General features: G+C 32.9%; 1 protein-coding gene and 1 long non-coding RNA gene across 2 annotated transcripts in view; both read right to left on the bottom strand.

Annotated features, from left to right (window-relative positions):
- LOC123549483 (sacsin-like) overlaps positions 1-17,440 on the bottom strand; it is a 115,656-nt gene that overhangs the window by 35,912 nt on the left and 62,304 nt on the right. The window lies entirely within an intron of this gene.
- Positions 3,562-10,492, bottom strand: LOC128557634 (uncharacterized). Its single transcript, XR_008371278.1, has 5 exons — positions 10,228-10,492; positions 7,248-7,496; positions 6,646-6,784; positions 6,154-6,238; positions 3,562-5,547 (listed from the first exon to the last, which is right to left on the bottom strand). It is a non-coding gene; the product is annotated as an uncharacterized LOC128557634 (long non-coding RNA).

Genomic DNA, 17,440 nt, shown 5'->3' with positions numbered 1-17,440 from the left:
ATGCGAACAGCGGACATACGAGAAATTGATTGAAAGTATGACTTTGGAAAGTGTGGGGGTATACATTACTGTTTTATTTTCAGCGTATTCTTAAAGAAATATTTGAAAATTATATGTGACCGATTATAAATGTCTATGAGTGTATGTGCTAATGATTCTCTTGTATAAATAGTTTTAGCAATACAAAGTGGAACTTTAATTGTCTCATATATAGGTGGAATATACAATATAAGAAATAATCCAAATTATGGGAGCCATTGTTGTCTGTTTCTCGGAAGTGCTCTTTTCAGTTCCTCCCCGGTAAAATTCCAACTCTGGTACTTTCCGATTTAATGAATCTTTCAAGCTGGGCCGCGCAATGTGACCCCTATGCTGATGAAAGTAACATTGGTAATATGGATCCCAGCAATGTGAATGAAAGTTATCAAACTGTTCCAAATTTAAGGTTCGAGGATATTAGTAGATATAAGATGCGTATTTGCGTAAATACGCTCTTTTCATTTCTAAATATCAGTCAAAAATAGTTGTAGAGCCTACCAAAACGCATTTAAAATCGATGATACGGTTTGTAACTGAACAAGGGGCTTAATGAGGTAGTATACCTTACCAGGTTAAATTCAAATTAGTTGAACCGTAGCAATTTATTGTATTTCGTGTAATTTATTGTTTTAGCTTTTACAATCTCAAGTTCGTTTACCTCTGTCCCTTTAAGTACAATTTTTATCTCGGTTTGAAGTACATCACGCTACCCCACACCAAAGGTATTTTATATTGAAAGAAGAAGGAAAGTACGGATATCTAACACTTTTCAGTGTGTATAAGTGTGCGTAGTTGATACGTTTACTATTATGCGCCTCAGTTTCTAATATAAGCTTAAAATCTATATGTCACGGGGCTCGTGTTTCCATGGTAACGCATTTTCTCTCATTTTTAAACAACTATATATGATAACGGGCTTTTCGACGGCTTCAGTGCCATTTTGTTAACTACCAACATGGAATATTAGGGTAATATTATTAGCAAAATAACAAACACTTTATATGGTACCCTATTTTTCTTAACGTTTTAACGGCAACAGAGATGTTTAAAATATCTTCTATCTTGCTTTTTATCGTTATTTCTTAGAAAAATATTGAAATCTTTCTCGTTTAGTATAGCTTCAAAACATTTTATTTCTAAAGTAAGTAATATGTTCGTGTTAACTGCATTTGTTTAAACAAATTTCAAAGCCTAAAATACTAACAGCAGTGCCCCTCGTCCGACATTTTTATGGAAATATCATAATGCTTGTAATTATTATTCTCATGGATAGTGCTGTGCTGAAATACATATATTTACATTCGCCCTTTTCTTTTCCATTGACGTTCATTTCGTATAAACAGCAAAAGGAAAGGCGCGAAAGTGTCAACGCTGCTTAGTGATAACGGGCCGCTGCTTTGACGACGTCCGCGTATAGTCAGGGAGAACGTTCCTTAGACAACGTCGCAGTTGTTCCGTCCGTTGAACAGAATGGCCGTGAAGCTGATTTTAATGTGAAATGCACAAAATGTGTGGAACTTATAATTCAATCTTGTTTACAAAGGGAAAGGAAATATAATGTAAATATAAGAAATGAATTTTTTTTTCGGCTAGCGATTCATGTTTAATTTGCCGATCCAATTTTGTCGTTCATTTCGCATGAACACCGAAAAAAATTCATTTCTTAAATAAAAAGCTGAAGCTGTGTTACTTAACGTAACGTTTTATTACAATGTTTGTACAAGTCTTTCTTGAAGAAAGAAGAATGTCACAAATTACATATTTTCTAACTACAGTAGATTTCAATATCCGACAATCTACAGGTGTTCATGACAAACACCGGTAAAACACTAATACTCATGTGGATACCGCGTGTAACTTGATGCATTAGTATGGAACGTCATAGCTGTCTTCTAATCTTGATTTAGCACTTTATGCTGTACATACATCAGTATATGAAGTGCCTCTACTTGTAGTTGCAGTTCTTATACATATATATGATGTGCTTAACACTGTATAGACGGTGCTTCCATCTGTATTTGCGGTGATTTCAACTGTGTGTTTTGTTGTTTCAACTGTGTATGTGGTGCTTTTAATAGTATATGCGGTGATTCCATCTGTATCTGTGGTCTTTTTAACATTATATGCAGTTCTTTCTACTGTATATGTGGTGCATTCAATTGTATATGTTGTGCTTTCAGCTGCATATGCTGTGCTTATAACTTTGTTTCGCAATTACTTTATGTGCGGTGTTTTCAAGTTTCATCTGTATATGAGGTACCTGCAACTGTATGTGCATTTAATTAGAATTAACATGCTGTGATTTTAACTTTATATGTGGCGCATTGTATTGTATATGTGGTGCTTTCAACTGTATATACGGTTCGTTTAACTGTATATGCTGTACCTTTATATTTATATCCGGTGCTTTCAACTTTATATGCGGTGCAATAACATTATATGCAAACTCATTATGAGATCGGAATATTACGAAAGTTAACGAATATTTCCGAAAACATTCAACTAAGGTTATTTTCGCGAAATTAAGCCATAATTTTTTGTTTTATATCTAATTTAAATTTATTTTATATCATTATACAGATACGATCAGTAGACAATCATAAAGCAAAAATAAATGATTTACTTTCAGGAAATATTTTTTTGGAATTACTTCCCTTTATACGTAAATTTTACTTATTTTTCATAGTTTTTATTTTGTTTGATCTAAAACTATTTATTCAATAATTTAATTTTGCTGTTTTAGTAATTGCTTGATGGTTAAATACAAAATTTTGTGAATATATTTGTTTGTCATCGCCTATTTTTGTACATATAATTGTAGTATATATTCCCCTACATTGTCTCAAGGAAGAAAGTACCGATTGATTTTTTTCTCTAAGTCCCGTGTTTATTTTATTTATTTATTTATTTTGTTGGGTTTAACGTCGCACCGACACAATTTTAGGTCATATGGCGACTTTCCAGCTTTAATGGTGGAGGAAGACCCCAGGTGCCCCTCCGTGCACTATTTCATCACGAGCGGGCACCTGGGTAGAACCACCGACCTTCCGTAAGCCAGCTGGATGGCTTCCTCACGTGAAGAATTCTACGCCCCAAATGAGGTTTCGAACCCACATCGATGAGGGGCAAATGGTTTGAAGTCAACGACTCTAACCACTCGGCCACGGAGGCCCCCGTGTTTAACATGGGACGCTTTTCGTGCAACTGACATGTAGGCATTGTACCTAATTTAAAGAATATTTAAAAAATGGAATAAAAAAGTAAATATTGTCATATATGATGTCATTGCATGATACAACAACTTTTATTTTCAATGTTCTGTCATCAGTAATGGTATAATGTTCAAAAGATGATCAACAAAAAATAGTCCTACCTGTGTAAAGGGAAGGTAATTGTGTAACTAAATATTGGTTACTTAAGACAGTACTAGTTATCTCCCTTATCAATTTGCATATAAAGTGTCAGAATTGACCCTAAATTGACCTATGGTCTGTTTCATGTAGCAATCAAAGAAAACACTGATGTTCTTAAATATTTATTTAATTCTGTTTATATGAAATATAATGATTTATATAATGTTTTATGAAAATAGTACAGGTATGTTAATGAAAGTAATAAGTATGTGGTATTGCACTTTGTTGACAGTAAAAAATATGAATTATACAAAAATGGAAATTTTCATGAGATAAAGAACATAGCCACAATTGATTAAAAACATAAGATCATCAAAAATAAGCCAACCAATTTCTAGGAAAAGGCAATTTCATAGTAACAGAGAAAATCAAAAAGTACTGGAAAAGAGGTCAAATGTTGCCTTATAGTATTACTTCTTACTGTTTGAATAATGCCAGTTCAAATCAAAATACAACATTTTTGGAAACTTTTGTGAAAGTTTTATGGAGGCTGCTGAAGACCAGTAGCCTGTAATGTGATATAAAATCTGAAATACAAAACGTTTGACTAGTACAGTGGTTACATCACTGTAGTGTTTCTAAAGTAACCGTGCCACTATCCAAGTTGACAGGGAACTTAAGGAAATTAACCTGCAAAGTTTCGTGAAGACTAATCAATAATATATTGTCCAGACAAACAAATCAGGATAGGCACAGGCACACCATTTGGACAACTAAGTCTTCATTTCCGCAAACTGGCACAACAAAAAGTAATGACAATTTAAAATACTGAAAACATACTCATGACAAGTACAAAAGGGCCAACATGTCTGAGTCATAGAACTTTCTGATCTTATGATGCTTAATGAGGTAATATGTTACACAAAATATTGCTATGGTAAGAAAAGGGCAATAATTATTAAAAAAATCCAAATGCAGTTATGGAACTAGTGCATTTAATGTCAAATTATTACAGTTTGCAATTGTAAGACGTTTGTTACATTTTTCATTAACAAAGTGGAAGGTGCTTTATGTAATTTTATGACAAAACATGTCTCCCACCTATGTATACCTTTAGCTGCGGCGGCTATTTTGTGCAGCAAAATGGAAAGTGTTGGTACTGATCACTCCTGTGAAGTTTCATCAAAATCTGTTAAGTAGTTTTAACCTGTGAAAGCCGACAAGATTTTTCTATTTTTAGCTATGGCTGCAATTTAGTGCATCAAAACGAAACATGCAAGCGATATGCACAACACTATGCTTGGTACTGATCAGTCCTGTGAAGTTTCATCAAAATCTGACCAGCAGCTTGTCCTCTTAAAGCCAGACAGGCTTAATGCGGATAGACGATAAGGCATAATTAATACCTCTCCCCACCTTTAGATGAGACATAATTCCGAGATAAAACCTTACATACAACACTTTACAAAATCAGGATGCTAAAAAATGGATGTGCAATACCTATTCTTCAGTGAAATGAAAAAGGACAAAACACAAGTAATATGGAGGAGTTATGGGCCATGACACGTACGATAAACAAATGTTTTAAGACTGAAGAAAATGCATTAATTAGTTCAAAAATTTACATTAGTGTTTTAGTTCAATATAAACTTTGTCATACTAAAATAATATTGCAGTTATAATGACCAATCACTTTTTAGATTTATGAAAGAAGAAAAAACAATTTATGCCAACCTTAAACTTACAACTTTAAAAGCGAAAATTATCAAACGTTTTACTGTGGTATTGCATGAAATTAAATTTTGTCACCATACAAATAATTAATGATTTTGATAATACTGATCACTATGGTCTTATGTTTGATTTGTGAACATACTGTGCTATAAACTGAGACAAAACAGTACTGATACACTACAAGACACAGTATTTTGAAAATTATAACAGTGTAATGTTTACATATTCTCAAAGTTTCTGAATCACATTTACATGCACGGCTGGACAGGACTTGCTGCTCTCTACATGCGTGTCCTACAATAACAGCAAATACGTAACAAAGTTGATTCAGAAGGCTCCTCTATACTAAACTGTGCAAGCTGCAGACACTGATCTTGAACAATAGCTGAACGGTGACACCGAAGATTTCACAGGTATATATCTGAAGAAAGAAATACATATTGTAGTTACTCTGTATTCGAGGTGTCTGCAGCTCTTTAATATTCAAAATATGTATATTTCTGAATATAAGGTAGAATAAAAGTGTTACTAGATTAATAAAACTTCAACATATCTTATGCATAAGACCCATTTTAGTAGAATATATGAAGAGGCCAATAGTGACCCTAAGTCACTCACTTGACCTTACTATTTGACCTAAAATATATGTATGACACTTTTTATTTTGGAATATTATGATGGCAGGCTATATTTTATTCTATATCTTAAATACTTTGAAAAAACGCACCTTATACTTGACATTTCATAATTTATATCTTACATTCACCTTTTTAAGCTTATAACAATAGAATTGTGTTTACCTTTTTAATTAACTTCAGGAGAAAAATGTAAGATATTTAGAAAGTTACATTCATAAGTCTGTAATTATTTGGTACTGTATAATTTCTTTTTGTAAGTGTAAAGTTTATATATCATACTTGACCCTTGGTCTCATGTGAAATAAATTTTACACAAGCCTCTAGAAGTGATATATACCAAATCAATAACTGAATTACATTGTAACTCTTTGAATATTGTAAACAATTACCTGAAGGTATCAATATCTGTGTTTAATTAAGTCATACAGATCAACACTGGCATTCTCATCATATGAATCCACAGAACATTTTACACTGAAATAAAGAAACAGCTTCCTACATATTTTGTACTTCAATTACTGAAATTTACAGATTTTACATTAAATTATGACTCTTATCCATTGAAAACATCAAGTGACAGATATCAAGAAAACATTGCATTAAAAAGATATTTAAACAAAATGGTTAATGCTATAGTGTATTTAAAAGCTTTGAAACATGGTTAGTGGCTGACAATAGTAGTTCTTTTATCTCTGTATCATATGAAAGGCTAAGAGATAAGAAGTCTGAATAGATATCTTTACCTAAGTCAAAATTTCTCGATTCAAAATGGTTGGCTGTACCATCCTTCATGAAACTTCATAAAATCATTTTATGTGTATCTGTTAAATGTTTAGGGGAATGTAATTTTAATAACTGGCATTATATTACCCTTGACATACCCTTCCATCCTGTATAAATTGCCTTTAAAAAGAAATTACATAGAAGTATTATCCCACTGTTTTGACTGCCCCTGCTCTATCTAACTTTTCAAGCTTCTGCAGCCACTTTAATGTGTCATCTGTTCGCTTGTACTTCTTTCTGAAATGAGGTAATTATAATATAATATTTCAATAACTTATAATAGATATATTATATTATTCTTTTCCTACAATTTGCAACAGTTTATTTTGAAAATTCATTTTATCTCAATTACATTCTGTTCTGACTACACCTAAAATACATAGAACAGACTATAAGCTAAGATAAGGTCAAAGGTCACTCTAAAAGGAAAAATCGGTAAACTTAGGCCCAGTTAATAACAGATGCTTTAAATAAGCTGTCACTTCACACATTAATTTGCCATAGGATTATGTATCTACAAACAAAAAACAAGAAACAACAAATTAATAGAAAGAACATTTTTGGGCAATTTAAAAAGCGAGAATGAAAGTGAAAGTAGAAAGTCAATATTTTCTTATCGACTTTTCTTTCATAATTTCCATTTAAAGCGTAACAGTTTACTTTCATACTGCATTGAATAATCCATAAACATTATACTTACCGTTTAAATGCATGAAAAATCCTCATGGTACCCGTAAACTTATAATTTGTTGATAACCTCTCAGTTTTCGGCCGTTTTCACGAGAAAATACGAAACCGGTGTTGACATAAATGTTCTACTTCCGGCGGTATTCGATTGCGTAAATCGGCTCTAGTACTATGCCTATGACATGCATCTGCATGTATGTATTGTAATTGTTCCTAATACTTTCCATTCAATATTGTATATGTTGGTGAAACGTCAAGAACACTGAAGAGAGATTACGAGAGCATGAATCAGACATTTATACAAATGAAACGTACAAAACCGGTGGCAGAGCATATTCATAACATAGATGGGGTCGGTGTTCCGGTATTAGAGTACATGAAAGAGAACAGTAGATACTACCAACAGATCAAGGAACTTGAGTGGATCCACGAATTCCAGACAGAGACACCAAATGGACTAAACATGAAAGAGAAACTTGGGGTTCTTTGGAGAGAATATAAATACTCTTAATCAATGCTTAAGTAACACTGACTTCTCCGGAGGAAAATTGGAAACATTTTGTTTCAGTTTTGTTTGTATTGTCAGTCCACACCTTTAATGTGTTTATTTAAAATGTTTTTCTTTGATATATCATGTCCTTTATTCTGCCTTTAACGTAAATTTATTAGATCCCAATACATTTTGGTTTTAATTTCACAAGTTCCAATCTTAATAAAAAAAAAAGACTTCATTTTTGGAATTACTTCCCTTTATACGTAAATTTTACTTATTTTTTATAGTCTTTTTTTTGTTTGTTTGATCTAATACTATTCTTTTACTAATTTAATTTTGTTTTTTAGTAATTGCCTGATAGTTGAATGCAAAATTTTGTGGATATGTTTGTTTGCCTTCGTCTATTTTTTGTAATATAATTTTGATATATATACCTACATTATCCTAAGGTAAATGTGTACTTAAAAATGTTTCTTTGCCGTGTCACGTGTTTAATATGGGACTTTTTTCGGGTATTGATATGCTGAAATTACTCCCAATACTTTTCTTTCATACTATGTACTTTCATATTAACAGGATAGCTATAGACATTCCCTATAAATCATAAATGTGTTTCGATTTTTAGCGGGACTTGACGGTGACGTTTAACAATATTACGTCAGTTCCGGGTTTGGTTTGTATTTCATTTGTTGTTGTATTGAGAGATGCCATGTTGTAGAGAATTATTCGTTATTTGTCATTTTGATAAAGGCCATAAGACCTAAACGTTAATAAAACAGAGTAAAAACTATAGACTCTTTGAACATTCGATACCCCTAAGGGTAATAACATTGCTGTATACTTTATTCTAATATGCTTTTCTCTGTTAAAACACTCTTACGCTAGAATGACGCCACGTTAACGGGCGGTGACGTCAATGTTTTTGTTGCGAACAAGAAAGAGCACTACTTTATTTTATCTACTGTTTCAGATTAACGGCATATTAGAATCGAAATAATTTATACCAAAACCGTATCTTAACACTATTTATACACTCGAGCGGTAATACGTCGTGCGGCTGTGCCCTCGTGAAATAATTACACCGACGTATAACCGCCCATCGTGCATATATAAGTGTTAAAAGACTCTTTTGCTACAAATTATTTCATAAATATTTTCAGGATAACTATTGACATTCCCTGTGAATCATAAAATATGTTTCGAATTTTAGCGGGACTTAACAAGGTTACGTCAGTTCCGGCTTTGTATTTCATTTGTTGTTGTATTGAGAGAACGCCATATGACTCGTGATTTGTCATTTTGATAAAGGCCTGAAGGCCGAAACGTTCATAAACAGAGTGAGAACTATATTGTTTGAACATTTGATACCCCGTAGGGTAAAACAGTGTTAAAATAATTTGGAAATAATTAGCGAGTGTCAAAATCGATAATGAAAATAACTTTATATATGCAAAAATAAGTTATATATTTTATTTTTTACATTTTTTAAAACTGTATTTTCTGTTACTTTAAAGAACATGTTTGTACATACGTATATACGAAAAGTAATTGATTTTGTACCAATAATAACGAAATGAACAGCAAATATTTATGATGTGTGTGTGTCAAAATCGCTAACGAAAATAACCTTAAGTGCGAAAAAAGCCATATGTTTTTTTAAATTTCCTTCATTGTTTTCTTTGCATTTTCTCCCAACTTAAAGACAATGTTGACACATGTTTATAAATAATAATACCCTTGTATGAAATCCTAATGTCAGATGTTTTCGGCGATGCTCGTTAATTTTCGTAATAAACTGGATCTCATAATGTTATTTATAAACATAATGAAGTTTGCACCGCATATACACTTGAAATCACCGCAAATAAAGTTGAAAGTACCGAATATGAAAATCGAAGTACTACACATAATGAAAAGAGGACCAACGAAAGGTGAAACAACAGATAAGAGCACCCCGTATACAGTTAAATCGGTATATAATTAAAAGTACAGTATTCACAGTTAAATGCATAGCATATACAGATAAAGGCGACGCATATAAAGTTGAGAGCACCACATAAACAGTTGAAACGATCGCATACAAAGTTGAATATACCGCACAATCAGATAAAAGCATTGATATACACATGAAAGGACCGTATATAAAGTGATAAAAACTGATAAAAGCACCCCATATACAGTGTTAAGCGCATCATATACATGTATAAGCACTGCACATACAAGTAGAGGCACTTTATATACAGAAATATGTACATCATAAAGTGCTATATCGACATCAGAAGACAGCTATGGCTTTCCATACATTAGCCTTCATTATAGTTCATACGCATGATGCGGTCGATATTTTGCTTATGATTATTAAGATAGTTCCCCAAATCTTTAATGCTCGGTTTTGACAATTCTTATCATCTACGATAATGAAGTGTTTACAAACTTCCATTAAAGCGTGAGTGCTGCATAAAATGAATAGTATTAAAACAAGTGAAAAGGCTTAACTTACCATGCGAGCAAGATGGCTGCCTCCCTAACAATCGAGACTGATTTTCTGAAAACGCGGCCATTTATCTTCAAAGCTAAACTAAAAATAGACATTCATTTAAAGAGGTTATCGTCTTCTGTAACGAGTATTGAATATTCAGACTATCACATGATTCAATCACTTGATAAAATATTCTCCGTGGCAATAGAACAAAAGAAAGTGACAAATATGTAAACTTCGTTTTTCACGTTTTCTTTATTTAGCCTACCTAATAATTTTCCGTGACTTTAAAGGTGGTCAATCACATTTAAACAACATTTTATGACATTTTTTACTTTTTGAATATTCTGGTAGAGAATTATTTAAGGAACAAAAAGACCGATTACATAGAGTTAGATTCCTATTTGAAATGTATATTTTATTATTTTTATAAAATTTTGTAATTACTCCCCTTTAATATGAAAGTATATAAAAAGCTGGGTATTTCTTTTTATTTCGATACAATGTCTAGTTTTACATTTGCATTTGATAGACATATCAACTATTGAACAATCTGAACCAAAATGCAAGTTTTAAAGCTGTGTGTAGCTTCTGAATTCATTTATTTCCAATCTATCTTGGTTGCGCAACCAAGATAGGCAAAGGGAGGTAATAATAATTTTTCAAACTTGCGTTTCTAATGAATTCCATCTAAATACATAATTTTAAATGCAAATATTTTACAAATATGATACAATATGTCTAATATTTATACATTTCCTTAGGCAAAGTATGTTTATCAAATTTATACTTATGATATAATAACTCTATCTTGGTTGGGCAACCAGGATAGGAAAATGAAATTTTAAAAATACCTCCAGTGAAAATCTAATTTGTATTAAGTGTTAAGTGAACATAAATGAGTGTAAATGATCAGATGCTAAAGTTTCGAACAAATCCGTTACATGGCCAAAATCTGATTATCCACCTTTAAATTGAAAGTAGATCCAGCTAACTGACATTCGAGTGTCACGCGTACTAATCGTGTTAAAACGATCCTCACGATCATGATAACGTTTACATACACTTTGTCTACATACGTTATAGCAAAATGTTTCATTAATATCGCATGTATTAACAAAATGCGATAACTGTGGCCTTTATTTACTAATACCGGATCAACCCATAACAATGAAATAGGGAATCAGGTGGACACATTACATGACAAATATCTTGTATCGCAAAACCGATGTAAGAAGCTGCGTGGTCTAGTGGTTAATACGTATGAATTGTAAGCTTACGGTGCTGGTTCGAATACATTACGAGCTACTTTTTTAAAAACTTTTTCTAACATGTAACCTGGAGAAGAATACAGGTAAAACTATTTGTATCATGATTTTCTCGTGCACTTATACCAAGTACTTATTTATATTTTTCAGAGGATCTCATATTAGAATCTATATTAAATCTATTAACATTGCAAAATGAATAGAGAAAACTCTTGCAAGAATGAAAGAAAAAATAAATACAAAAGCCGATATAAAAAAGACCTGCAAAAATAGAATTAGTAAAATCATTTCAAAAAAGAAGGACTCGAACCTACACCATACAAAAATAAAAAGAATAGAGATCCAACACACTATCCACTTATCTGCAATCTGTTATAGAATAATGCATCGTATCTAGAGTTAATAATACTACAATATACAAATTAACACCACTAAAATACACCCGCTTTACCTGTTTTTGGATTTTACCAAGTACCGTTAAAATAAAATTATCGCGATCCATTAATAACCTTACAATTAACAAAGCATGTCAATATTTTGATTATCTATTTTGCTAATCAATACATGACTTCCTAATTAAGTGTTGTTTAGGAAGTACTGTACATGTAGAATTATGAAAATGTCGCGGTATCTTGTGGTCTGAATGCTAAAATATTTCTTTTAAATCTTGTATCTTAAGGAGACGTCACAGCTGAGATAGTTTAGCATTATTACAATACACAGTCGGTATTGAAATTGTGTTTCTAATACATGTGCTCATTAGATAAATCCTCAATATCTATGTGAAAATAAGGGATGTGTTTTGTATGATTGCAACACTGTGAGTTGCTCTAATTACTGACAAATGACTGAAACAATAGGAATTCGTACGAGAGATGGATAGACAAAACAACTGTGAGGTAACAATATATTCTTTTATTGTTTGAATGTATGAGTTGTAAGCTACAATAAAGAATACCCATTTTATGAAAATCAAATTGGAAGTTAGAAATAACAGAAAAAAATTAATTAGGTCATGAGTCATCATGTACCTGTCAAAATTTGTCATTAGTTTTCACGAGCTGTCAGAATTATTTTTATCTCAGTCTCTATTCTGCAAATGCATTGTTTTTGAAAGTATCTTGGACGGATATTGTAATGTGTAACTTACTTTACATTCCACATTAATATTTGTGCTTGAAATTGCTTTGTTGAGCTCACCGACGTCACATATGAATGTCTATTGTTTTAGTTTATTGTCTGTTATAAAGGTATCAAATCTCAATATTAAGATATAAGAATTGTTCCTTTCTGGTAGACAAAGGAAACTATTCGGTTGAATCATGATATAACGGTTTTTGGAAAGAACTGAATATTCTTTGTTTTTTTGTTATTCACCGCAAATTCAAAAAGTGACATCACCTTAAGATTGTCTGGTTAGAAAGAAATCGTTCAAGATATCTGCTTTTGTTGACGTTTTGTCTTCGGATATACAGGCCCAGTCTTCCAAGGGAGGAAAGGTTGAAGAATTGAAACAGGCACAATCAAACCCAGTCTGCTATTCTTTTTTTTTTTTGCTCGGTTGCATTCTATGCTTCCAAAGAATCTTCTCACAGATTTGATTAACTACGACAACAGTTAACAGTTTTTAAGTGTCGTATGACTGTTGAGAACTTGGACTCCGTGTTGTTATATTTTCTGAACCTTTGGGATCATCGAGTACATTCAGTTTTATTATAATAGAATTCCGCTTAAGCCATTGCTAGGGGGCGCGAGAGGTTTTGCACATTTCATTACTTCTCATGAACAGGCCAAATCAAACTAAGTCTGCTATTATTAGTTGCCGGTAGGAACCGGCGACTATATTTGATACGCTTTAGGATTTTGCCACTGGAGAAGAGCAGTTATTAATACGTGACAATGAAAAAATGATATCGTAAATAAAAGAATTATAAGACAGTTATTGAAATGCTTACATAAAGGAATTATGAGCTAAAAACTGCATAAGATTTTTATTATTTCAAAAGATAGCATTTTTAGGAAAATGGGAAAAATGTATAAAGAACTTATCCCTATAAATAAATTAACGAGAGCTAGAGATTTCCAGCGAACAATGATTGGCTGAGTCTTTACCTGTGCATACGTCACGCTGCTATATTTAGAGTATACCACTGCAGATGAAAAACAAATCTACATGAGCGCATGTAAGACAAGGGAAGTAAAACAGTTTAAGGGAATAATATGTGACTGTCTCTTGTCCGTCGGAATAAGGTCAGTAATTTGGTTGAAAATGGGCTTAGGTGGTGTAGTCGAAAGAAGTCCATAGTAAAAAGATCCTAATTTTCCCATTTCTAGCGCAAATTCCTGTAGAACGAGTGCTTTTAAATTACACTTTTTCACTGCCAGAATACATTCTGCATGAGAAGAAACGGTTTTCATGTTTGTACACCCCACATGGTAGGTTTTGCAGATCGAAACCGAAAGCAGGGGTTATTTGTGCGGACACGAGCAAATATGCGCCATTTTTAGGGTAGCAGACCACAACTGACTAGCATTTCACTAGGAACTATTTAACCCACTATTTTCTTTTCATTTTTGTCGTTAATTTATAATAGAACTTTCATTAAAAATAGGTGTAGGAAAAAGTGATGTTCTATAAAGATACTTCAAGACGACCTGAAGTTGTCTATTTTATATGAAACAAAATTACTGACCATCAACCTATAGGAAAAGTCTTTAAATTTCGTGATTCTGTTTTACTTTATTGTCAGACTATGGGAATTTCATTAGAGGATATATAATATAATTTGTCGAAATGTTTCGGTTATAAGAAATCTTTTGCATTCATTGTTGGAAAATGTGAAAAATATTTGCCGTCGTAGATTTCCGTTCTTATTCGTGAGGATGCTGGCGCGTGGGTTTCAGCGTTGATTTGTAAACAAAGAAAAAAATTAAGATGGTAAGAGGGTAACGGTTTTTGGGTATCTTTCATCAAGGATGCGACATTTTTTAGCCTTTCATGCATGCAATGCATCGCAATAGCAATTATAGCTTTATTAGCCTTTTTTCCAAACCAATCTTCAAAATATTAGCCGACAGCTCTCCGGCGACTTGATGCTCTGCATCAAAATTTTACTTGTTTTACTTGTGGTCGCGCTCTATGCCTCTAAAAGAATTCTTATAGATTTTATAAGCTGATGAACGACTAAATGCAAGCCCACCTTATCTTCGAATCTGTAGATGTTGTTTTGATATAATCGGCTAATTTTCAACTCCAGGAATTTTCAGGACGTGTCTTTTGTTGTTTTTGTTGTTTCCAACATATAAAAGAACCATCAACCCCGTAATTCATTTCTGGTTCATGGAACTGTCCAAATGGTAAGTCAGATAATGGAGATGAAGCACTCTGCCAAGGTTCAGAACGAAGGAAGAAATCAAAGTCGCAGAATTATATATAGAGGGTATCAAGATTGAGTTTTATACTCTGGAAGTTATAATGCATGAATGACATGAAATATAAGAGGAGGCAGAGTTGGATCAAGAAGTTTCTAGACTAGGATTTAGATGCACGTTACCAGAAAGATTAATAACTAAAGTAAGACCAAAAATGCAAGGAGCGTGTAGCAAATGAACAAATCGAATTGAAGTAAGATGAAAGTGAAAACGAGATTTGCTGAATGCATTTTAAATAATGGATGATGTTTGTGTTTTACAGGCAAAGAGGTAACATGGGATGTGAAATTCTAAGTCAACTAAAACGTGGATATTACGTGAAAACGTGAATGGTAAATACGACATTTGTTATGTTATACCTCGTGCGTACAATGTAAGAGAAACAACAGTCAACATATACTACAGTTCAAATACATGAGTGATGTTAATGAGAGTACATATAAACAAGGCTTCCCGTATCAATGATACATGAAGAAAATGGTTGTAATGAAAAATGCTGTAAGCCAGACGTAACTTGTCTGCTAGAAATTTCACTGAGTATTGTAAGACAGTACGTACAATCAACAATATAAAAGTAAAAGAGGCACAAATGGTCTATATCATAGCTATAGAAACTATTACGAACATGTAAGGATCTAGCAAATGGTTTAGAAGTTCTATTTAGATAGAATCCTTTTCAGTATAATAGGGTTATTATAATTATATAGTGACTTGAATTGGGATGCTGTATCCGGCACGAGTGAATTTTTTCCAGGCAAGATTGCACAAGGCGTGCAAGCGTCACGTTTGATCCGACCTGTCAAAATCCACGAGAGAAGAGTACACAATCCCAGATCTGGCTACTGTTACAATGACCCAGTTAATATATACCTCGTAGTTTTGTTAGCGAACGAAATCTGCAATGTTTTAACAGTTTATCGATGCTAAAACAGAACTGCGTGTTATGTTTGTGTGCACTATCTATACAAATGAGTCAGGTCAAGCATGTAAAATAGAAGTGGTCTGGCAACATATGCAATACAAAAGGTATAATACGGATTTTTTCTGCCTGTTCGTATTTACTTGTAAAATACAAGCCGTACTTTTGACATAATTTATATAGGTATATAATAAAACTTTATAATTTCAGGATAAGCTGCGAATTAAGATTTCGCAGTAGCTGCTGGAAAGAAAACAAATACAGTCTAGAAGATGTTTACGTTTTGACGGGTCCATGAAATACCATATGAATAGTGCCTAAAAGATCCCAGATTAGTTATCATATATAAGTGACCGAGTTAGTTATCATTCAAAATTGATGGTTTGTTTGGTTCCAAAGATACGTGTATTGTTTGAACACTGGTGTATCACTAGTAACGTTTGACAAATGCATCGAATTTATGTTGATAGATTAACATTATTCAATCCGTATGCAAATAACCTAACACATATAATACCTTTTTTGTATTTATATGTAATACGAAATAAACGATAGTAAAGATATGATGAACATAAATTTGCTCCTGTTATTTTTTTTAAAACAGCAGGATATTTTCAAAACTAAAATCTTATATATTCTTGATAGGGCATCAATGATCAAATGAAAATGTATACGTATCATTTTAGGGTATCGAAAACACCTACTCGGCTTATAAACACTCGGGTCAAATAGATAGTATACAAGTATCATCGTCTGGTGAATTGTTGAACTGATAATCCATGTCTCTTTTATCTGTACGGAGATATTGTAAATATATACAAGGGAAGTATGAGTGCACTACTTGAACCACGAATAAAGGCTTATATAGTAACAATTACATTTACTCTCATGTTTTAGAAGTGGGTTCGTTTGACCTTCAAAAATGTCGGTGAATTCGGTAACGCGAACCTTAATAAAGATGTTTCCATACGTTGACCATGCCTCAATTTTCCTTCACAAGCTTTTCGCGCGTAGTTGTGATCGTTTAAATGTTAATTGCTCGTTAACGAAAGTTCCACGTTAGCCAAGGTCGGCATTTTTTAAAAAGTGTACGTTTTTTACAGCTTTTGGCGAGCCAGATATGTCGCAAACTTAACTTGGATATCTCTTGGACTGTTCAAGTTTGGTTTAGCATGGTGACATCTGAACTGATGGCATCGCAAACGCTATATACCAGAGATGCGTAAAGAGCTACGTTTGCTATATTGGTCATCAGCGTCATGCTGCTACTTCAGCGCACTTACCCGTTTTTCTAGAGCAATGTAAGTGTCCTTATAATGATTCATTTTCGTCCTCCAGTGAGCTTATACGACCTAGAAGTATACTATCGATGATTGTCTTGATTGTTGATTCCATCATAGACTGTACATTTGCCTGGATAGTGTCAGACGAAACGGCTGAGATGGCAATGGCCGAGTGTTTTGTTAGGTGGTGTAGAAGCAGACATATCTGTAAGTATGCATGCAAGTACAAAAGGACGAGAGAAACGTGCTGTACTTTATATTTATCGTCTGCTTTCTTCTTCAAAACATTTTATGCAACTGATGTCAATCACATTTCAAAGTATATCAGGTAA

Source organism: Mercenaria mercenaria, chromosome 6 (genome assembly GCF_021730395.1).
Source record: "Mercenaria mercenaria strain notata chromosome 6, MADL_Memer_1, whole genome shotgun sequence".
Taxonomy (NCBI): Eukaryota; Metazoa; Mollusca; class Bivalvia; order Venerida; family Veneridae; genus Mercenaria; species Mercenaria mercenaria.
This window is presented reverse-complemented; position numbering and strand designations above follow the sequence as displayed.